The sequence below is a fragment of the Oryctolagus cuniculus genome, chromosome 6 (assembly GCF_051225735.1).
Source record: "Oryctolagus cuniculus isolate XC-2025 breed Fujian yellow rabbit chromosome 6, ASM5122573v1, whole genome shotgun sequence".
Taxonomy (NCBI): Eukaryota; Metazoa; Chordata; class Mammalia; order Lagomorpha; family Leporidae; genus Oryctolagus; species Oryctolagus cuniculus.
In genome coordinates this window covers 41,141,587-41,166,337 of record NC_142872.1, presented here as the reverse complement: position 1 = coordinate 41,166,337, position 24,751 = coordinate 41,141,587, and the positions used below count along the sequence as shown (strand labels likewise).

The 24,751-nt window shown below is 39.1% G+C and overlaps 1 long non-coding RNA gene across 8 annotated transcripts in view; it reads left to right on the top strand.

Moving 5' to 3' along the window:
• Nucleotides 1-24,751, top strand: part of LOC127490701 (uncharacterized) — a 405,434-nt gene that overhangs the window by 267,522 nt on the left and 113,161 nt on the right. For 5 of the 8 annotated variants that reach the window (XR_016235404.1, XR_016235408.1, XR_016235410.1 and 2 more), the window contains one exon: nucleotides 19,149-19,180. The exons of 1 other annotated variant lie outside the window; for it this stretch is intronic. This is a non-coding gene — a long non-coding RNA (uncharacterized LOC127490701). Of the gene's footprint in view, nucleotides 1-19,148; nucleotides 19,181-23,302; nucleotides 24,045-24,751 lie in introns of those variants that run through there. 2 more of the 8 variants (XR_016235406.1, XR_016235412.1) reach the window with 1 other exon arrangement.

The window sequence follows — 24,751 nt, the reverse complement described above, 5'->3', positions numbered from 1 at the left end:
AGGGTTCATCCATGTAAAGCCCAGGGGGAAAAATACTACAGACAGAGCATATAGCAGGATCTCTGGAGCAGGAATAAATTAACAAAAGAATGAAAGAGGACATTGTGACTAAGAGCAAGGAGTGATCGAAGGCGTTATGAGATGAGTTTGCAAAGGCTGGCTCCAGGTCGTTCAGGATTCTGTGTATCCAGATAAGAAACACAGCTTCTGACCAAAGTGTGGTGGGAAGTCATAAAAGATTTTCAAAATATGTCCGAGGTATCAATATGAACAAATGTAGTGGGGTAATAGTGATGGGTAGATTGCTTGAGGGGATATGCAAATATTCTAGGCAAGGAATGCATGCTACTTAAGCTAGGGAAAGGAGATGGAGTACAGCATATCGTGGTAGGAAATAGAGGTTCCTGATCATTCAGAAGTAAGAAATAATGAAACAACATAGAAGATAATTTCAAGAATTTTACTGTGACCAGTTATGTCAGTATTCCTACAACTACTAGGATATTTTCATCTTCCCAGGTAATCTTTAATCCATCATTTGTAACATCCCAAATACTGAATTCACTGTACATGCCTTTAGATGCAAGAAAGAAAATCCTTGACTTAACTCGACTTAAACAAAAATGTTTGTAACTAAGATTTATAAATAAGGTGAATTTAATGTTGCTACCTTTGACCTAGTTTTTTTTTTTTCAACTTCTCCATTTTGCTTTACTCTTTCTTTCTTTCTTTTTTTTTTTTTTTTTTTTTTTTTTTTTTTTTTTTTGAAATGCAGAGTAGACAGTGAGAGAGAGAGACAGAGAGAAAGGTCTTCCTTTGCCATTGGTTCACCCTCCAGTGACCATCGCAGCCTGTGAGCTGCGGCTGGTGCATCACTGATCCGAAGCCAGGAGCCATATGCTTCTCCTGGTCTCCCATGGGGTGCAGGGCCCAAGCACTTGGGCCATCATCCACTGCACTCCCAGGCCACAGCAGAGAGCTGGCCTGGAAGAGGGGCAACCGGGACAGAATCCGGTGTGCCGGCGCCGCAAGGCGGAGGATTAGCCTATTGAGCCACTGCGCCGGCCAATTTATTTATTTTCAATACTGAATACCTCATGGTGACAACATGACTACTAATGAGATTGGGAGATATATAGTTCATTATTTACCTTTTTAAGAAAAGAGATGACACAGAAACACAGATTTAAATAGAAGCCGATCTCCCCAAGCATAGAGTGAGGTTTTTCATTTGGGCCCAACAAAGTCACCTCTGAGCCAATCTAGGTCACCAAAAAAAAAAAAATCTTGACCTGCAGACTTGGACCAATGAGAATCTATACCTAGAGCAGGCCATAAGTTTACCTTCCCTTGAGTCATAGGAGTATAGGGAAATTAGAGCAACCTGTGTGGATATAGAGTTCTAAATAATAGAGATTAAGATTCCAAGAACCTAATAAAAACCATGGGGAGCTATGCCACATTTGGACCTGGAGGGAAGTTTTGTTTGCTTCTTTCCCCAAAGGAATGGCACTATTGTGAACATTTCAGACTGTACATGGCCAGATAAGATTTTTATGAAAGGCTTTCTGATAGTTAAACAGTTTATAGGTAACATCTCTCTGAGAAGCCTCGTGCGGTGGAAAGCAATGTGTTCAAATAAAAAAGGCAGAGTCTTTGTCCAAAGTCTTGCAGTTTCAAGCTGTTGAATATAAAGTAGGAGGAGTATGAGCACAGCACTGGATACTCAGGCATCTGAACCTGTCGCACTATAACGTGAAATTCAAGCATGCTGTGTGTGTCAAGGAGAAAAGTTTACCAGTATACTAAGATGCCATGGGCACTGCTTTTAAATCCTTGAGGAGTACACATCAATACTTGTCCCCCTTTGGAGTCTAATAAGTACACTTTAGAGGGTTAAACAAGCAGTGTTCTCAGGAGGAGAAACTCTGGTGAACAGAGGTAGTCATTCCCTTCTGTTTGCCTTCTAAGCTTTTGTAACTCCTGGTGGTACTTTCACCATCCTAGCTTCTGCTTCCCAGTATGCCCCACTGGCAAAATTATTTCTTTGGTCAGTAAAGCAATTTTTTAAAAATAATCAAAGCACTCTCTTAGGGGTTAAGAACCTTCGCTTTCAAGTCAGTCCTGGATTTTAACCATATCTTATGGCTTATGTACACTAAGTCCATCTCACTCTGACCTTCTTAGTACCAGGTTTCTAAAAAGAGACTGGGTAGCTTCATCATGGATTGTATGTTGCAGTAGAAGAAAATGTGTTTATAAGGCATTTGGAAAAGTACTTGGGATACCACAAGTGATCAGAAAATAATAGAAGATAAAACTGGCAATAAAAATCAAAGTAAGAGACTTGATCAAAGAGTACAAATGTCAAAGGGAAAGTGTCGTGACAGTTGGAGCTATCAGCTAGATCTGTTAGACTGGTGACAGGTTGGCTCTGCTTAACTAAAGGACAGGCTACATTTTTTTATCTACTATTTTACTTGTTTATATAATTTAAATGAAATAAATTATGATGCCCTATAGATTGCAGTATGACTTTTAAAGGGAAAAATAGGTGGCATATTAAAAGTATGCATCAGTTTTAAGACTCAGCAAAATTTCAGAAATACTAAAAAGAAACAAGGTATTAGAATTGAGAAAATAGGTGCTTGGCATCTTGGTGCACCAAGGTAAGCTTCCACCTGTGACATCAGCATCACCTATGAGTGCGACTTCTTTTTTATTTATTTATTTGAAAATCGGAGTTGAGAGAGAGAGAGAATGAATGAATGAATGAATGAATATGTCTTCTATTTTCTTGTTCATTGGTTGACTCCCCAGATGGTCATAACAGCCAGGGATGGACTAAGCTGGAGCCAGGAGTCAGGAACTACTTCTGGGTCTCCCAAATGTGTGCAGGGACCCAAGCTCAACCATCCCATGCTTTCCCAGGCCATCAACAAGGAGCTGGATTGGAAGTGGAGTAGCCAGAAATTGAAAAGGCACCCATATGGAATGCCATCATCATAGACAGAAGCTCTACCCACTGTGCCACATTGCCAGCCACATGAGCACCACTTCTAATCCAGCTGCCTGCTAATGTGCCTGGTAAAGCAACAGCAGATGGCCCAAGCACTTGGGCCCCTGCCACACATGTGGGAGACCCGAAAGAAGTTTATGGCTCCTGGTTTTGGTCTGACCCAGCGCTGGCTGTTGTGGCCTTTTGGGGAGTAAGCCAGCCAGTGGAATCAAGCAATTAATCTCTCTCTCTCTCTCTCTCTCTCTCTCTGTCTCTCTCTGTCTCTCTGCCTCTTTCTGTAACTCTGCCTTTCAAATAAATAAATGTTTTAAGAAAAAAAGAAAATAGGTTAGTTTACAGTTAGGGTTGTTTTAAGTATATTACTTTTATTATCTTATATGAGGAAATTTGAGAACCACTCTGATGCTGATCTTGTGTCTAGACATTACTGCCTTTTGGCACCCCCAGTTTAAAAGCTTGTTAACTCTATATTTGAAGTTGTATGATGATACAAATTGATGAGAATTTATTGCGTGGCCACTTGTTGCCAAATAATTTGTTGAGAATACTGCATTCATGATCTCACTTAATTTGGCCACCCGTGCAACGAGAAACAATTACATAAGAAGAAGCTGGATTGGCCAATGTTATGGATTAGTGATCAGCAAAAATGAGACAAGGATCCCAGTGTATCTGCCTGGGGAGCCTGCACTCCCACCCTTACTTTTGCTAAATCATCTTTCTTCATAGTTTGCTTTGCCTTGGAGTCAATCAAATTCCTCACCTCTTTCAGCGTGGGGACTGAGAAGAACCCACAGGGCTCCAATAAGTCAATCATCCAGTCCCAAGGCCTCTTACATCAATTATTTTAGTTGTTGCCTCTGACAGCTGTAATTAGCATATATTGCAAGTCAGGACTGGGGGAGGGCAGGGTGTATACTATAGAGGTAATTTCTGCACCTCTGGCTTGCTCTGGATAAGGTAATTGCCCACATTTATGATTCTAGAAGGAGGGTGTCCCTGGAGAAAGGCGAATTAGGGGGAAATTTTAGTTCATGAAAGATTGGGCTTGATAAAGAAACATAAAGAGTTTAATTATAGTACATGCTGCTGCTTTGGAGTTCTGACAGTGTGCTGATTTTTTCTTTGGTATGTAAACTTAGTGTTAAGCAAAACAAACATCTAACGAAGTCTAGATTTAGCTGAGTGAGATAAAACAGGAGTGGGAGAGTCCAGAGATGGCATCCACAGCGGGAAGGAGGTATCTGTATATTTTGTTTAAATGATTAACCTTGGGATTTCCATTGAGACTAAAAAAGGAAGATAAGAGTGGACTTAGGTCCAGAACCTGAGATACAGTTAAAATAGTGCACTGATTTATTAGCAGTGTCTGCTAGGAAAAAGGTGACAGAGTAGAACTTGAACTTGTTTCAGTTATATACCAGACTAGAACTTTAAATGGCAACAAATGTTATTTCAAAAACTAATTGAATCTGTATGGCATAACATAACCAAGAGTGGTTTTTAAAGACATTCTTGAGATTGGTGGATAAGGGAGAAATAACTGAACTCCGAGAATAGAGGCCTCTAGTGAAATATGACATATATGCATGAAAATGGAAAGAGTTGGTATGGACACTAGAGAAACCAGTTGGTGGCCCAAATGTCTTAGGAGAATATCAACTTTTGGAAATTGTTTGAGAGTGGAAAAAAAAAGGTTGTCAAGGGTTTATTTTTTTATCCCAATTTTAGATCGTTAAAGATGCAAAACATGTATATGCTGCAATCCTGACTTCCTTGTAGTATTCAAGGCACTTACCCAGTGTTAGATACAGTGAGGCCAGTTTGCTGAATATTCTAATTAAATTAATAGTTGATGAATATATTAAGTATCTTAATTGAATTCTGCTTACATGAAGTCCTGGATGTTAATTGGCTAGAACTTTGGAAAAGAGCAATAGAGGCTTTTAATTTTATCAAAGAAAAACACACAAATAATTGGAGAAGATTTTGCAACTATGGAGTATACCATCAATTTCAGCCTGAAACAAATTACTTGGGCTCTTGTACAACTGTATCTTAAAGGCAAAGTGAGTTTTTGTCTGCTATGACTGCTTTACCTAGAGACATACCAAGATCTATTATGGATAAAGGCTCAGAGGAAATGTAGTTACAGCAGTAGAACATCTCAAGCAACACAGAAAACAATGATAATTTACGGAGTCTAGACAAGCAGAGCTGTTTTGAATGCCAAAGATGGAATTAGTCGAGGACTTGGAGTCTTGCCCAACAGATCCCTTCTTGCCCTTCCAGGCCTTATCTAACCTGACCTATCCAACCCTCTGATTATCTAAAAAGATGGGCTCAGCAACCTAGTCACGTCCATACACTCAGATAGTGACCAAGTCAAAACCTCTACATAGGCATTTTGACTCCCAAATCAATGCTGTAAGGTAGAACTCTGGACCATTTAGCCAAATCATAGTATTTCTATACTCTAAATTGTCCTTATCATTATTTAGAAGATTGGTGAATTTTCCTTTCTCTTTAGATTTTGTTGATAAGTTTTATAATCTAATATTTGAATAATATGACTCAATGTTCATAATTGCTGATATATTAACTAATCTAGATGGCAGACACTTGGACTGTAAACTCTCAGAACCTAATGTTCTCACTAAGGAACACAGTTACATATGTTAAAGAGTATGTTAATAGCATAGCCAAATGTGTAATAAAGTCCTCAAACATATATATTTATAGAATCTCTTTGCCTAACAGGTGGAGGGGGCAGGCATTTGGCTTAGTAAGAGACACCTAGGTCCCATATTGGAGGGCCTGGGTTCAATATTCAGTTATAGCTCCTGATTATATCTTTCAAATAATATATACCTTGGAATCAGGAGGTGATGGATCAAGTAATTGAGTCCCTGCCACCTATGTGGGAGACCTGGATTAAATTCCCCAGCTCCCATCCTTAGCCGGGCCCAGCTCTGGCCATTGCAGGCACTTGGTGAATGAACCAGTAGATGGAAGCACTCATTTCTCACTCTCACTCTTACTATCTCTATTTCTGATTTTCAAATAAACAGAATAATTTCTAAAAATAGATTTTTAGGGCAGGCGCCTCAGCTCCTCTGCCTGCGGCGCCAGCACTCTGGGTTCTAGTCCTGGTTGGGGCATCAGATTCTGTCCCGGTTGCCCCTCTTCCAGTCCAGCTCTCTGCTGTGGCCTGGGAGTGCAATGGAGGATGGCCCAAGTGCTTGGGCCCTGCACCCTCATGGGAGACCAGGAGAAGCACCTGGCTCCTGGCTTTGGATCGGCTGCAGCACGACAGCCGTAGCGGCCATTTTGGGGGGAAACCAACGGAAGGAAGACCTTTCTCTCTGTCTCTCTCTCTCTCTCTCTCTCTCACTGTCTAACTCTGCCTATCAAAAAAATAAATAAATAAAAATAAAGATTTTTAGGGGCCAGCGCTGTGGCGCAGAGTGTTAATGCCCTAGCCTGAAACACCAGCATCCCATATGGGTGGGGGCTGCTCCACTTCCAATCCAGCTCTCTGCTATGGCCTGGGATAGCAGTGGAAGATGGCCCAGGTCATTGTGCCCCTGCACACGTATGGGAGACCCGGAAGAAGCTCCTGGCTTCAGATCGGTGCAGCTCCAGCTATTGCGGCCAATCAGGGAGTGAACCATCGATGGAAGACCTCTCTCTTTCTCTATGTATAACTCTGCCTTTCAAATAAATAAATCTTTAAAAATGAAATAGATGTTTATTTAAGATAAAAAATTTCCAGTAATTCATATATAGAAATCTAGGAACATAGTGATAATTCCCACCCTACCCTCCCTCCCACCTACACTCCTACTCTTCCTCCTCCTTTCCTCTCTTATTCCCTCTCTAAATTTTACAATGATATACATTTATTTTACTCTATCCTGATGAGATTAACCCTACAGTATGTAAAAAGTTCAACAAATTGTAAGAAGAAAAAAAACACTTAACAGTAGAGACATAGGTTTTAAATAATTATTGAATCTCAAAAGTTTAGAAGCTGACCCTACCCCACCATCCCTGGTTTGGTATTCAGGAAACATGAGATGATTAGGACTAGTTACTGACTATAGGCCTAATTTAGTTATTTCCACATGAATGTTCTTCCAAGATAGATTTTGCCATGAATCTGTCTCTTCAAAGTTAATGTGTACAAGTTTCCTGTTATCATACTGTATTACTGTATTTCATTTATGTTATGTTGTCCTATATATTAAAAATAGGAGTTTGTGGGGCTAGCGCTGTGGTGCAGCAGGTTAACGCCCTGGTCTGAGGCGCCGGCATTCCTTATGGGCGCTGGTTCTAGTCACGGCTGTTCCTCTTCCGATCCAGCTCTCTGCTGTGGTCTGGGATGGCAGTAGAAGATGGCCCAAGTCCTTGGGCCCCTGCGTCCACATAGGAGACCCAGAAGAAGCTCCTAGCTCCTAGCTTCAGATTGGTGCAGCTCTGACAGTTGTGGCCATCTTGGGAGTCAACCATTGGATGGAAGAACACTCTCTCTCTCTCTGCCTCTCTTCTCTCTGTGTAACTCTTTTGAATAAATAAATAAGTGTTAAAAAAAAATAGGAGTTTGTGTGCAACATGGGCTCTGACCAATCAGAATATCCATTCTGAAATCCAGTTAGATATATCCAGTTAGAAAGAAATCATTGTGTCCATGTCAGTCCCTATGAGTTGAGTATGTATGATCTGTCATGTACCATGTATGTCTTATACAGCGAATGGATCAGGCAGAAGACTTCCACGGGTAGCTGTTTTTCTCCTCTTCTCAACGTCCCCCCTTGCCTAGCAGGTCCCTTCATGTCCCCAAGTCCAATCTGTTCTGACAACCGTTAATAATATCAGTTACCCTACTGAAGATTTTGTGGCAAAGATAAAAGAGAATTTTATAGTATATGGAATTTCACTTTGTAAATACACATCACACTCCCACGCTTGTGTTCAGAAGATGTTTATTGAACACCTGCCATGTACCAGAATGTCCGTTCTCTGGATCTCTCACTCTTCCTCCCACCCTTGCCCGTGTGCAGCCACCAGCCCCATCCTCCTTCTGGGATTCTCCTGCTAGGCTCTTTGAGCTGTTTTTTCTATGCAGAGTAACCCAATTCTGCCTCAGCTCAGCTGTACCCATCACTTCCGTGTACTCCAATATAAAGACCATTTGAGAATGATGATCCTCCAGTTGTTAGGAGTTAATCTTCTTAGACGCTGGAAGAGGAAAAATAACTGTGTCAGAAGATAGCAATGAAATATGCTTTGATAATATACACTGAATGAAAAACTATGAAAATGTTATTCAACTATTTTTTCCATTCACAAAAGATATACTAAGGTATATACAGTGCTGGTATCAATTACATTTTTATTTCAAAGGCAAGGGAGATGAGTAGGGATAGGTAGTAGGAGAAAAAGAGCTATCTTCCATCTTCAAGTTCTCTCTATAAATGTCTACAACAGCCAGAACTGGGCCAGGCTGAAGCCAGGGCCTGGAACCCAAAATGGGGTCTCCCATGTGGGTGGCAGGAACCCACTTATTTGAGCCATCCCATGGTGCCTCCAAGAGTATGTATTAATAGGAAGCTGTATCAAAAACAGAGATGGAACTTGACCCAGGCACTCCAGTATGGGATTTGCACCTCCCAATTGGTGTCTCCACCACTGCAGCAAACATGAGTTCCAGTTGCACAACTTTTATAACATGCCTTTTATGTTTGAGAGGTGTGGACATGGACAGTACGTGAAGCACTTGCTACCCAGTGAAGGAGACAGAGAGGGGGACTGTGTGGTCAACACTATGAAAGAATGTGCTGTGTATATTGAGAGACCATGTAAGAGGGCCACTCAGGCAAGAGAGTTGGACTGTGGACAGCCAATGAACCTCCAGAGAAGAGAGAAGGCCTGAAAAAGAAGTTAATAAGAAGGAATTACCCAAATGAAACTAAGGGTAGAGCATTCCAGGTAAAGGAAACAGATTGTATAGAAAAGAGACCACTGTGGCTTCAAAGCCCATCAAGGCCTCAGTAGAATGAGACTGTAGGTGTGATGGGTGCTCTGAGAGAGTGGGAGATACAGAGGTGGTCAGAGGCCAGCTCAGAGCAGACTTCATTTTGTTTCATTTTTGTAATTTTATTTTGATGAATTCCAAGCCCACAGAAAGCTTTTCAGAATAATACAAATCATGATGATTTTCATTTTACTTCTCTGAACTCTTCACCTCTCCCCTTCTTTCTCTTCTTCCTGCCCATCTGTCTCCCTATATAATTTTGTTTTGGGACCAACTGATTTTATGTAGCAGCTATGCTATCCCTTTAACATGCATACACGTCTATGTGTATTTCCTGAGAATAAGAATATTTTCTTAGATAGTCATGGAAAAAAAGAAATTTAGCATTGATGCAATGCTACTATTGAATCCATATTTAATACTCATATTTTGCCATGGCCTGAAAATGTCATTTATAATTTTGGGGTTTGCACCTTATCTTGGTTTCAATATCCTATATAATCTGTGGACACTGATTGCACAGTTATCAGGTATCTTTAGTTCCCTTTAACTTGACACAGTTCCTAAGAATTTCTTTTGTCTTTCATTTCTTGGCATTTTTATGTATTGCAAGCTAGCTATTTTATAGGAAGAATGGCTCTCTGGTTTTCTCATGATTGGATTCAGATTTAGTGTTTTTTGGCAAGAATGCCTTCTAAGTGATACTGTATCCTTCCTACAGCCTCTCATTCAGAGGCACAAGATACATTTTTATTACTGATCTCAAATCTTATCATTGGTTGAGGTCTCTTGGCCAGGTCTGCCCATTTAAGTTTAGTATTTTAACCTTTATGATTAATGATTAATTTACAAGGAGATACTTAGAGACCCTATAAGTGTTCATTTCTTCTTATCAAACTTTCACCCATTAATTACAGCAGGCCTTAATTATCTTTGTCTGACTCAATTATTAGTATCACTGTTGAAGATGCCAGTCTTCTAAATTTATTAATTGGAATTAAATTATAAAAAAGGATTTCTTCCCTCCTCCTTTCTTTAATTGTTCATTTATGATCATTATAGAATCATAGATTTATTTTTTAAACTTTTATTTAGTAAATATAAATTTCCAAAGTACAGTTTATGTATTACAATGGCTTCCTCCCACCCGCACCCCTCCCATCTCCTGCTCCCTCTCCCATTCCATTCACATCAAGATTCATTTTCAATTATCTTGATACACAGATCGATTTAGTATATATTAAGTAAAGATTTTATCAGTTTGCACCCACACAGAACATAAAGTGTAAAATACTGTTTGAGTACTAGTTATAGCATTAATTCACATTGAAGAACACGTTAAGGACAGAGATCCCACATGGGGAGTAAGTACACAGTGACTCCTGTTGTTGACTTAAACATTTGACATTTAGGCATGAAGTTGTTAGCTATTACAGTCATTATTTTGAGACTCAAATTGTCTATGGGGGAATCCCTCCATGTTGTCTTCAGTGACTTCTTGACAAGCGTTCTTCATTATCTCTTAGTAGTTCTTGAGTTTAGGGTATTACATGCTGCTAAAGAAAGCACTTGTTTCTTTTTAGTTTTTTAAAGATTGACTTATTTAAAAGGCAGAGTTAGAGGGAGAGAGACAGAGATCTTGCATCTGCTTGATCACTCTCCAGAGTGAGGATGAATTAAAGGCAGTGCCTATAACTTTCCATACTCAGTTATGTGAACCAGGGGCTCTCAAAATTTTCCTCAGATTAGAATCACCAAAAGAACTTTTAGAATTCTTCTTACCCAGTCAACATCCCAGACCTGTTAGCTTGAAATCTCTGAGAATGGAACAGAAGTATCTGTATTAGACAAACAAAAAAACTGTTCAAATAATTCCAGTATGCTTATATATCTGAGAATCAGTGTGTTAGGAGGTAGTTGTGATATCCAGGAATGAGAAGAAGTCCTTTAAATCAGTAACTATGCCTTGATGCCAAAGACAGTGGCTTGATGGCATGCTTTTGGGTTCAGGGTTTATTTCCACTTCCTGCTTGTCCATGAAACCTTTTCATTTCCAGGTTCATTCATTAAAGGAGATATTTTTATTTGCTTTACATTCTTCACAGAATTCTTATAAGGATCAAATAGAATGGTAAATGAGGGATTAATACTTCAAATGCAAATGCTTTAAATATAAGGTGGCATTATTATTTCATTGCTTGCCTAAATTAATTAGAAGAGTAGGATACCTTTCCCACTGTCTACCAGATTTTTAATTTTGCTTCCAGATTCTTCCTTTTTTCAAACCATTATTAATAAGGCAAAGGTGACACACATGGAGAATACAATGAGGGGGTAAACATTCCAGAACTCATTTTTTTTACAATCTAGTGGAGTGAGATAGACATTAATTGAATGGAAATAAATTTAAATGTACCATATGGTAAGTTTTAAAAGGTGTATACAGTGTTACACACAAAGTAGAGTAGTGAAATGTAATCAGGAACATTAGGGATGGGTTGATCAAGGGAGGGAATGACAAAGTGAGGGTTAATCTAAGAGCTGAAGAGATATTAATAATTAGCATTCCACATAGTGTCTGTGCCTATAAAGTCAGATTAACCATACATCCTGATTTGTTTGGGACAGCCATGATTAATTATATCTGATATATCATTTAATTGAATTTTTCTTTATTTTTAAACTTCAATGAAGTATAAATGAGGTGAAATGATTTGAATACATGTAACATCTGTGCAATGATGCACTACAACATTTGGGTACACCTGATGAGCCACCGCCATAACCAAGATAATGAGCACACTCATCACCCCAAAAATGTTCTTGGCCTTCTCTCCAACTTAGCCTTTCCTCACCTACCATGCACCCTCATTCTGTCCAAGGCAAGCATTGATCTGCTTTCTGTCACTGTACATTCTTTGAATTTCAAAATTTATATAAGTAGAATCAGAGTACATGTTTCTTGAAGAGTTGCTATCTGCCTTCATTATTTATGTTGCATGTGTACTGACTGTGTATATTGATCTATTCTTTGTAAATGAACACGTGAGTTATTTCCAATTTGGGTCTATAAAAAGCTATTAAGAGTTTTTGTATGTACATCTGCAGATAGACATGTGGAATGACTGGATTGAATGATAGTACGTGTTTAAGAAAATGTCAAACTGCTTTCCAAAGTGGTTTTTTCGTATGACAGTGTATGAGAGTTTCCTTTCCTCCACATCCTACTGTCACTTGGTATGGTCTGTTTTTCCAATTGTACCCATGTTAGTGGATACATAGGTATCTTACTGTGCTTGTAATTTACATGTTTATAACAATAAGTGATATCAAATGTCTTTTCATATGTTTATATATTTTGGGTGAAATGTTTGTTCAAATTTTGTCCAGTTTTTAAATTCTCGAGTGCTTTTTAAAATATATATTCTAAGGGCCAGTGCTGTGGCATAGCTGGTAAAGCTGCTGCCCGCAGCACTGAAAGCCCATATGGGCACCTGTTCAAGACCCGGCTGCCCCACTTTCTTTCCAGCTCCCTGCTGATACACCTGGGAACGCAGTGGAAGAAGGCCAAAGTACTTGAGGCCCTACACCCACATAAGAGCCTGGAATAAGTTCCTGGTTCCTGGCTTTGGATAGGCTCAACTCTGGCTATTATAGACATTTGGGGAGTAAACCAATGGATGGAAGATTCTCTCTCTCTCTATCTCTGTTTCTCTCTCTAATTCTTCAAATAAATAAATAAGTCATACACACACACATACATTCTAGATACAAGTCTTTGGCCATGTATCTATTGTGAATATTTTCTCCCAGTCTATAGATTGTCATATATGTTATAAATGGAGGAAACAGAGTGGCCTTTCATCTAGTGGTAACTCCCAAATGCTGGCAACAGTTAGGGCTAGACCAGGCTGAAGCCAGGAGTCAAGAACTCTATGTTAGTCGCTCATGTGGGTGGCAGACTCAACCACTTAAGCCATCAGCTGCTATTTTCCAGGGTGTGTATTAGCAGAAAGCTGGAATTGGAAGCAGAGCCTGGACTTGAACCCATATAATCCAATATGGAATGCAGGCATCCCAACTTGGGTCTTTTTTTTTCTAATTTGTAGAATTTACTGGTTTCTGTGGTGTACAAGCTTCAACCACATCCAATTCCTTTTTTTTTCACTTGATTTTTCTTTTTTAAATTTTATTTAAGTTACACAAGTTTCACATATTTCATACATACAGATTCAGGAACACAGTGATACTTCATACCCTACCCTCCCTCCTGCCTGCACTCCACCCTTCTTCCCCCTCCCTCTCCTATTACCATTCTGTTTTTTTGTTTGTTTGTTTAACAAAGATCTATTTTCAGTTAACTTTATACTCAGAAGGTGATTAACCATACACTAAGTAAAGAGTCCAACAAATAGTATGAAAAAAAAAATAAAAACAACACTGTCAGAAGTCAAGGAAAGGGCTGTTGAAAATCACATCTCAAAGTTTCATTTTCATTACTATAAGTTTTCTTTTAGGTACCCTATTAGTTATCACCGATCAGGGAGAACATGGTATTTGTCTTTTAGGAACTGGCTTATTTCAGTAAGTATGATGCTTTCTAGTTGCATCCCTTTTGTTGCAAACTACAGGATTTCTTCTTTTTTACCGCTATATAGTTTTCCACAGTGTATATATACCATAATTTCTTTATCCAGTTGATGGACATCTGAGTTGATTCCGTGTCTTAGCCATCATGATTTGAGCTGCAATAAACATGGGGGTACAGATCAGTCTTTCATATGATGATTTCTTTTGGATTACCAGGACAGGGATAGCTGGATCATTTGGTAGGTCTGTATTCAGATTTCTGACGTATTTCCATACTGTCTGCCACAGTGGTTGCACCAGTTTACATTCCCACCAACAGTGGATTAGCATGCCTTTTTACCCATATTCTCACCAGGGTTTCTTATTTGTTGATTTCTATATGAAAGCCATTCTAATGGAGGTGAGGTGAAACCTCATTGTGGTTTTGATTTACATTTCCCTGATGGCTAGTGATTCTGAGCATTTTTTTTTTTTTTTTTTTGGACAGGCAGAGTTAGACAGTGAGAGAGAGAGAGAGAGACAGAGAGAAAGGTCTTCCTTTTTCCATTGGTTCACCCCCCAAGTGGCCGCTGTGGCTGGCACGCTGCGGCCGGTGCACCGCGCTGATCCGAAGCCAGGAGCCAGGTGCTTCTCCTGGTCTCCCATGTGGGTGCAGGGCCCAAGCACTTGGACAATCCTCCACTGCACTCCCGGGCCACAGCAGAGAGCTGGACAGGAAGAGGAGTAACCGGGACAGAATCTGGCTCCCCCACTGGGGCCAGAACCTGGTGTGCCGGTGCTGCAGGTGGAGGATTAGCCTATTGAGCCACTGCGCCGGCCGATTCTGAGCATCTTTTCATGTGTTTCTTGGCCATTTGAATTTCCGCTCTTAAAAAATGCCTGTTCAAGTCCTCTGCCCATTTCTTAAGTGGATTGTTTGCTTTGTTATTGAATTTCCTGAGCTCTTTATAGATTCTGAATATTAATCCTTTACTTGTTGCATAGTTTCCAAATGATTTCTCCCATTTTGTCAGTTTCTTCTTTTCTTTGCTGGGTGTTACTCTGCACCACAGAAGCTTTTCAATTTGATGTAATCCCATTTGTCAGTTTTGACTTTGATTCCATGTGTTTCTGGGGTCTTTGCCAAGAAGTATTTGCCTATGTCAATATCTTTCAGAGGTTCCCCAATATTTTCTAGTAATTTGATGGTGTCAGGATGTATATTTAGGTCCTTGATATATTTTGAGTGGATTTTTATGTAAGGTGTGATGTAGAGGTTTTGTTCCAATACCAGCATGTGTAGCTCCAATTTTCCTAGCTCCATTTGTTGAACAGACTATCCTTGCACCAGGGGATTGATTTTAGTGCCTTTGTCAAAGAAAAGTTCTTTACAAATGCATGGATTGATTTCTGGAGTTTTTATTCTGTTCCATCGGTCTACAAGACTGTTGTGTGCCAGTATCAGGTTCTTCTGGTTATAACTGCCCTATAGTATGTCATGAAACCTGGCATTGTGATGCCTATTACTTTGTTTTTGTTGTGTAAGATTGCCTTACTTATTTGGGGTCTCTCGTGTTTCCATGTGAATTTTAGCATCATTTTTTCTATATCTGAGAAGAATGTCATTGGTATTTTGATTGGGATCACATTGAATCTGTTAATTGCTTTTGTTAGTATAGACATTTTGATGGTATTGATTCTTCCAAACTGTGAACATGGAATATTTTTCCATTTTTTGTGTGTTCTTCTATTTCTTTCTTTAATATTTTATAATTTTCATCGTAGAGATCTTTGACATCCTTGGTTAAATTTACTCCAAGGTATTTAATTTTTTGCAGCTTTTGTGAATGGGATTTATCTTAGCAGTTCTTTCTCAGCTGTGGTATTGTCTTTGTATACAAATGCTATTGATTTTTGTGTGTTGCCTTGACTGTCTTGAGGAATGTTTCATCTATACCCAGTTTGCTTTAGGTTTTCATCATTAAAGGATGTTGTATTTTATCAAATGCTTTTTCTGCATCTGTTGAGATAACCATATGGTTTTTGTTCTTAAGTTTTTTAATGTGATGTACCTTTCCAATTTCTTCCTGTAGGCACCAGTTGCTGTAAACTTCACTTTTAGCACTGCTTTTGCTGTATTCCAAACATTTTGATATGTTATATTGTTGTCTGCATTCCTTTCTAGAAATTTTTTATCTGTATTTTGATTTCTTCTATGACCCACTGTTCATTCAGAAACATGTTGTTCAGTCTCCATGTGTTTGCATACGTTCTAGAGATTCTTGAATTGTTAGTTTCCAGCTTCATTCCATTATGGTCAGAGAAGATGCATGGTGTGATTTTGAAGCTTTTGAATTTGTTGAGACTTGCTTTATGGCCTTGCAGAGAGTCTATTCTAGAGAAAGTTCCATGCCCTAATGAGAAGAATGTGCATTCTGCAGCAGTGGGATGAAAAGGTATATAGATATCTGTTAAGTCCATTTGGTCAATAGTGTCAGGTAGCTCTGTTTATTTGTTGATTTTCTGTGTAGTTGTTCTGTCCGCTGAAGAAAGCGGGTTGTTGAAGTTCCCAATTACTATTATTTTAGAGTATATGTCTCCCTTTAGATACATTAACATTTCCTTTAAATAGCCAGGTTCCCTGGGATTGGGTGCATATACATTTATTATAGTCACATCTTTCTGCTGAATTGATCCCTTAATGATTACATAGTGTCCTTCTTTGTCTCTTTCAAGAGTTTTTGTGTTAGAATCTATTTTGTTTGATATTAGGAAGGCTACAGCTGCTCTTTTTTGCTTTCTGTTATTTGGAATATCCTTTTCCAGCCTTTCACTTTAAGTCTGTGTGTATCTTTGTTGATGAGATGTATTTCTTCTAGGCAGAAAGTAGATGGGTCTTATTTTTTTAATCCATTTAGCCAGTCTGTATCTTCTAATTGGAGAGTTAAGGACATTTACATTCAAGCTGACTTTTGATAAGTAATGACTTGGACCTGCTGTTTTTCCAAAAATAGTACTATGTTTTACATGAGATTTCCTTTGTACTTTTACTGTGAGATTTCTTGCCTTATTGTTACTTCATAATGATGACTATCTTTCTGTGTTTCTGTGTGTAGCATATCCTTAAGCATCTTTTGTAAGGCTGGATGAATGGTGACAAATCCTTTCAATTTCTCTTTGTTACATAAGATTTTTATTTCACCTTCATTCATAAATGAGAGCTTTGCAGGGTCCACTATTCCGGGTTGACAGTGTTTTTCTCTAAAGACTTGGATTATATCTCACCATTCTCTCCTGGCCTGTAGGGTTTCTGATGAGAAGTCAGTTTTGAGTCTAATTAGTTATCCTCTAAAAGTAATTTGGCATTTGCCTCATGCACATTTTAGAATACTTGCTTTATGTTTTACTGTTAAACAGTTGACTGCAATGTGTCGTGGTGAAGGTCTTTTCTGGGCATATCTATTAGGAGTTTTATGTGCTTCCTGTACTTTCTTTCTCCAAACTGGGGAAGTTTTTACTTATTTCACTAAATAGGCCTTCTAGTCCATTCTATTTTTTCCATACCTTCAGGAACTACTAAGTATGTTGGGTCCTATGATAATATCTCATAAATCTCCAACACTGTTTTAATTTTTCTAATTTCATTTTCTTTTTTTTTTTTGGTTTGAATTAAAAGTATCCAATTGTCTTCTAGCTTGTGTATTCTCTTCTGCCTCACCAAGTCTGCTTCATTGTTTATAATACTTCAGTTTCTTTTCTCTTTAATATCTCAATTTCATAGGAAAAATTTACTTTCATTTTAAGCATGGATTTCTTTATTCATGGACTTGCTTCTTAATACTTCTGAGTAATCCTATGATTAATTTTTTGAATAACATTTCAGGCATTTCATCAATATTCATATTCACAGTCTAATATTGAAGTGTTGTATTCCTTTAGGGAGGTCATGTTGTTTTCCTTAATCTTGTTTCTTGAACTTCCACATGTTTTTTAGGCATTTGTGGAGATACTGTTGGTTTTTTCCTCTGATGGCTTTTATCTTTGAACTATGCCTCTGTGGCTTAGTGAGATGTCTGCTCTCAGTATTCACTAGGAGAGCTGTGTGGGGCATTGCCAGGAATTTGTCAGTGCTGCAGGGTGAGGCATGTATCTAGGATGACAGTTGATCTCCACTTGTTAAAAGAAGGAGGACTATGGTCACACTGTTGACTTCATCACACACTCCCACCTCCTCTCTCAAGCTGACTAATGCCCAGTGATGGCCTTCAGGGGTATAATATTCATCCATGCTTCCATGTGATGATCTGTGCAGCCCTCAGTGTGAGCCCAGATCCTGCTAGATGACCCACCACAGGCACTCAAGGAGATCTGAGCATGTGGAGCTGCTCACATGGATTTCGCAGAGACCCAGCTCCACACTGCACCGTCTCAGGCAGTCACTGTGTTCCCACAGGCTCAGGAATCAGGGCTCCCATTGCCAGCAGGTACAAAGGATCCTCTCCTCCCCACTAGCCTGTTCTGTCCACAGACAGGCTGAGAGGTTTCCAGAACCTGCTGCCTGTGGGCACCCCGCCTAAGCAGATGCAACCCTGAAGCCTGTGATGTGTTGGGAGCATAAGGGGGCACTTCACAATGCTACGTGGGTCCACAGCCCACTGTCAGTCCTCCCTGCCACACTCAGAGTCAGTGGGAAACATGAGTTTTTCCCTCTGGTAAAATCCCTGAATCAGATAAAACCTGCCAGCTGCAGCCCTACTTACTTCACAATCGTGCTAGGTGCCTAGAAGCGCTCTGCAGTGGGTACAAATGCCGGAATGGCTCCTTTTCCCCGGCCCTTGCCGGGTGGGCGCAGTGGAGCTGCTGTGGTTGCCTCTGCTGACAACATGGAGACTGTCCTTGCCAGTTACTGGGTCCTCACACAAGCCATGTAGCAGCTGCTAACTACTTAAGTCCAAAATGGACCCGCCTTCTCACAGCCCGTTGCTGGACGCCATTGCGGCAGGGGACGGGGAGAGAGAGATGCGCCTCTTTTCTTTTTCTCTGGGTTTGCGCTCTGTTCACCTAGGGCTCTAGGTGAGACTCAAAGATAGTGCAATCTCCTCAGCTGTCCCTCCAGCTTTATCAGCAGCAGCATGGGCTGTTACAGTCTGATCTCACCTCACTCCCTAACTTGGCGCTTCCTCTGGCTCAGGGCTTCTGGGGTCCTTGGTCATGTCCATGCTCACTGCCACGCGTCCACAGTGTCTCTCTTCCTTCTGCAGAATCTCCATTGCAGTTTCTCCTCAGATTCTTCCCTGAGAATGCACTTTCTCCACGTTTTTTTTTTTTTTTTTCACTCGTTTGCCTAGCCTAGAGCAGAACAGACTGTCACTATTTGGAATCCACCCCCCCCCCACCTCCTGCCACACCATGTCTTTACGGCTAGACAAACACCTTCCCCAAGATGGACTTTTTATTAACGCTTTGAAAAGCAAAAGCTGTCATTTTGATATTTAATATTGTCATTTTGATTATTTTTTTCAGAATTTGTGATATTCATGTCTTCTAAACTCAAGGTCAGTATGATTTTCCCCTTTTTCTTTCTTCTAGAAGTTCTGTAATACTAACACTTCCTTATTGGTCTGTGATCAATTTTAATATTAGTTTTAATATATGGTACCGGTATGGGGTGATACTGTATTGCTTTTGTTTAGTTCATGGCTGTCAAATTTGATGGCATCATTTGTTAAAATTCTTTTCCTTTGTTGAATTGCATTGGCCCCTTTGTTCAAAAATCAATTTAAAATATATGTGTAGAAATATATTGCTGGACTAAGCAACAAAGACTTTGCAAGGCTCGTAGCTGCAGAAGTTGCATTTACAGAACACTTTGTGTGACTTGACTTTCCATTTGGGTAACTGCTGTTCCAACTTGAATGTGCATCAGAGCGTCCTGGAGGTGTGGGCAAAACACAGCACTGATGACTCTGTCCAGAGCTGCTGCTCCAGTACATCAGTATCAGGTCCAAAATACTTATATTCTTAACAAGCCTAACATCAAAAAGATCAAATGAATTTTCTGATTTTGGCTTTGAGCATTCTCTTTGAGTTTTTCTGTGAATGTATAACAAATGAAAAGATAGTTAATGAAGTATAGACTCCATTAGCAGAAGGAAGTTTCACAAGAGCTAATGATGCCTGTTGTACATCATTATCCTCAGATGCTTACAATATAAAAACATGTCTTTCCAATCATGATTCAATGTTATCAAATCCATGGAACCAAATGAAAACTTACCACACTTCATCCACCATTGATGAAACATGACTTTATTGTGGCTGTTATTGCAAATTTCAATTTAAAAATTAATGACTGGAAGTAGTGTATGTGTGTTTGTGTGTAAGGGTGGCTAATAAGAATGTGTATTTTAATATTAAATAGCTGTATATTCTTACCAAGTTAAATGTTCTTACTAAATTAGATCTCTGGAGCTGAAATCTTATATTAATTGTGAGGAACTCAGGTTAAAAATTGCTTCCAAATAATCTACAGCTTTTCAGCAATCAAAATAGATACTGCAGTTGACAAAATTTAGCACATTTTTATACATGCAGAGTTAAAGTAGTTGAACCACAATATCTGTTTGACAAAGGTGACATTGAATATATATTTTAGGGGGTTGCAGTTGTGGCACAGCTAGTTAAGCTGCTGCTTACAAAACCAGTGCCCCATATCAGAATGCTTGTTAAAGTCCTGGCTACTCCGCTTCCATTCCTGATTCCTGTAGTGTACCAGGGAAGGCAGTGGAAGATGGTCCCAATGCTTATGACCCTACCACACATGTTGGAGAGCAGGAAGGAGTTCCTACTTCCTGGTTTTAGCCTGGCCTGGACCTGGCTCTTGCAGCCATTTGTGGAGTGAACCAGCAGATGGACAACTTATTGCTCTGCTTCTCCCTCTCCCTCTGTCTATGACTTTCAAATTAAAAAAAAAAAAAAAAATTAACAAGTCTTCAGTATAGCAGAACTCACCTTTCCTCATTACCTGATGTCAGAAATATGTGAAATTTGATTGAAGTTATCATGTGTGTCTTACAATATTATTGCTATTTTATGTGAATACTTAGAGTTTTTTTCAAGATCTATACGAATACTTAATTAAATATCCAAAGAGTTGAGCCTGAAGTGTTAGGGACTTGTGCATCTTAATCTTTAATTCAGGTTCTTAAACCCACAGAGATAAGAAATCAAAGCAGAGGCATAGAAACGATACATTAGTAAGGAAGGATTTATTGAACAGAGAGAACATACTTTCATGTGTGAGTGTGGGCCACTCCTCATGGAGAGATACCTATCATTATGGACCAGATTACTCGCCTATGCAGAGAGAGAGAGGGAGCAAGCCATGGTAGGATCTCCAAACACAAAAAAAGGGCCTCTCCTATGTAATCAATCTCTTTTTGTGTTTGGGGATGGTGCCCTAAACTACATACACAAGCATGATGGAGTCTGGGAGGAGTTTACTGTGCCTGAGACTTGCTGGAATATTCATGGTACCTCCACATGGCCATCATGGTGTCTCCTTCCTCACCCCAGATGAGACACAGGTGTGTCAATAGAAAGTGGGTGTATTAGATTGACACGTAAGGGATAAAGTTAGGATGCAGAACTGGCAGAAATTCCAACTCACCTGTCCCTACCTGACTGCTTCCATTATATCAAAAGCATACTTACTTTTAGAAAGTTCTTAGCAGGTTGCAGTTATTGAAACAAAGCTTATAAATTAAAAGATAGAACTTTTCCTATTAAACAAGCAGTTATCCAGTCAAATGAAATAAGAGCTCAAATGTTATACTAGATTTAAATTTGAAATTCTGTAATTGTGATTTGATCATGAATTGTGAGGAAAACTTTCCAATAAATTTCCCATTTTTTTAATTGGACACAATTATATCTCCTACCTATATGACATAAAATTTAAAAGATGTGTGAGATTGGGTTTATTAATTTAGTAAAACAATTAAGTCAGTGATCAGTATAGATATGTTATTTTAAAGATTTTGTCTGATAAAATATTTGTTGAAGAGGTAAACTAAACCATAGCTAAAAAGAGTATAAAATATTTCAGTTCAAGCTGTGTTGCAGAATGGACAAGCTTAGATGTATGGACAAAGTTTTCTTAATTTAAAAATATACTTTAAATAAAGGAATAAGTTGAAATTGTCAGAAACTTCAAATGTGTTAAACATGAAATGCAACTTGGAAGGAGCTTATAGGCAATTTTAGGAAAACTAATGATGATAAAGTGATATTAGAAAAGTACACTACTTAGAAAAAATACCTTTGACAAATGTTTAGGGGAAATATGGCTTTAAATCATTAAAGTTTATTAATTACATTTTAAGTAATTTAAGAGACAAAAAGAGAGATAAATATAGCATATTCTGATCTGTTGGTTCACTCATTCCCCAAATGCCCACAATGGCCAGGATGGGTTCAGGGCTGGGTGAGGGCTGAGCTGAGGTGACAGGAGACAGGAACTTGGAACCCACTCCAAGCCCCCTGTTAGGTAACCAGAACCTAAATCACTTCGGGCATCATTGCTGCCTCCTGAGGTCTGCATCAGCAGGAAGCCAGAGTCAGCAGCAGAGCCAAGAATGCAGTGCAGGTGCTCTGATGTGTGTGCAGGCATCTTAACCAGTGCCATAACTGCTAGACTGAACACCTGTCCCCGGAATTTTATTTTTAACGCTTAAACTATGAGTGCAAAATTCTTAAAATTTTGCTTTAGTGTGTGTGGTATAAGTGTGTTGCTTTTATATGGTTTTAAATAATATTTTTACTTAAATAAAAGGGAAAATTTTATGTATTTTATATATACATTTTAAGAGCATAATGACATTTCCCACCATACCCTCACCCCCCCTCCCTTGCTCCTACCCTCCTTTTCCTCCTTTATTTTATTTTATTTTAAATTTTACCATGATATACATTCAATTTACTTCATAACCACAAGCTTAACTCTCAACTAAATAAAGCATGCAACCACTAGTAAGTAAAAAACCTACCATTCCTCAGGAATATAGACATGGGCTATGAATAATAATCAAATCTCAAAATATTTTTGTTAGCAGTTTTGAAAGAAGACCTCAAATACTTTAAAACTAGTTTAAGGTCATTAAGCATTTCAGTCCATACATTAGGTGGGACATAGTCAGGGGAATGAAGTTCATGAGCTGGAAGCCACACCTCTCCCACCCCATGTAATCCTGTCTACCCACAGGTCAATCAGATGACCTTACCTGGGACCTTGGGGCAGTACTGTATAACCATCGCTTCCCCTTTTCTGAGCTCATAAGAAGCCTGGTAGAGGGGAGGGCTCCCTCTCCCTCTCCCCCTCCCTCTGTCCTCATGGACCCAGGGTGAGCAGGGCTTGGAAGTCCCTCTTTACCTTTCCTGGCCCACTCTCCCTAAATAAAACCCTCACGTGCCTGTGTATTCCCCTTACTTTTTAAAATAAACTTTATCATGCTGCACATCGTGTTTGTGCCTCTACTTAGAATTCTCTAAGTAACAGGCAGGAGTCTGGAGTAGAAATTTAGGTCAAACCTAGCCCATAACTTACAGATTGTAATTTTTAGCATTCTCTATATCAAAACTATATTATGGTTTGAATCATAATCACTCTTGTCATGCAGTGTGAAAGAAGAATGACTGTGAGTGACCTTGCATGTGAAAAGACAGAGGGGCACAGAACATTGATGGCCTAGAAAGAAAACTGCTGAGGATTTTGAATCCAGGAGAACCACGTTGTCTTGGCTTTCTTACTCTTGAGAGATGGAAAGATGCACTGAATTACATCGAGAGGTACCATTTTTAACAGGTCAGAGTCTGTGAAGATCTGCCACATCCACGAGATGAGCCACCCATTGAGAATAAACACAGGTTGCCTCTTAATAATTGAATTAGCTTTCCTCTAGATAGGCTTGACTTTGAACTGGGTTTGAGTCGCCCTGTTGTATTGTTCTCTCTCTATTACGGTTAACATATGCTGATTCTGTCAAAGACTATGTAGAACAAAAAGAAATTAGAATTCTCCCTTAAGGCAACTCCTCAAAGGGTAATTGTGGGCCTTAAATGTGCCTGATGTCATTAAAAATTGCCTCTGTTTAAAGGGAGATCCTTTCAATAGGTTCCTTACCAGCTTAGAGGGCATTCTGAAAGGAACTAACTGGTCAAGAATGCTAAGTCCTTTCTTTGATTTCTTTCTATGAGTAAAATTCATGTAATATGATGGAAAAAATAACTACTTAGTCCATCCTCAACTACTTAGTCCCCCACTTTTATAGTAGACTGAGATCTCTCAATAAGTATCCACAAAGCATGAGCTCCATACAGTTATTGGCAACATTAGAACTATCTCATACTATTTATATAGGCCAGATTTTTATAATTTCTTTCATTTTCAGATAAGATAATTGGAAAGTGAACTGCCGATTTCAGTGACTGATCGTCTGTTAAAATATGGACGTCTTTTGATTATATTGTGCTTCAATGACAGATAATCATATATATTTTTGTCTAATTCTTTTTTTTTTCTTTCTTTTATTTATTTTTTGAGACAGAGAGAAGTAGACAGAGAGCCTTCCATGCACTGAATCACTCCCTACATGCCCTTCTTAGTGCCAGACCAGGATAAATCTAGGAGCCAGGAACTCAGTCCAAGTCTCCCACATGGGTGGCAATCACGAGAGCCATCACCGAATGTCTCCCAGAGTCAACATTAGTGGGAAGCTGGATTCAGGAACCTGGGAATTGAACTCAGGAAGTCTGATATGTAAATGTCCTAATTGGTGGCTTTAATTGCTATGCCAAATGCTCACCTCTCTAATTATTTCTTATCAAATTCAATTCTTCTATACACAATGAACAGGCTAGTAGTGAATGAGATAGTTGGACCATGGAGGTTACCCTAATCAAGGAACTGTGGTAAGATTAAAATAAAAATTAGTCCCTGTCTTTAAGTTACGATTTCTAGTAATTCAATCATTACTAGGTTAAATGGCCAACATGAAAAGCTTTTGGTGTGGACTTCTCTGGACATGTATACCAAATAAGGGAAGTGGCATTTATCCATTTCTTCCTTT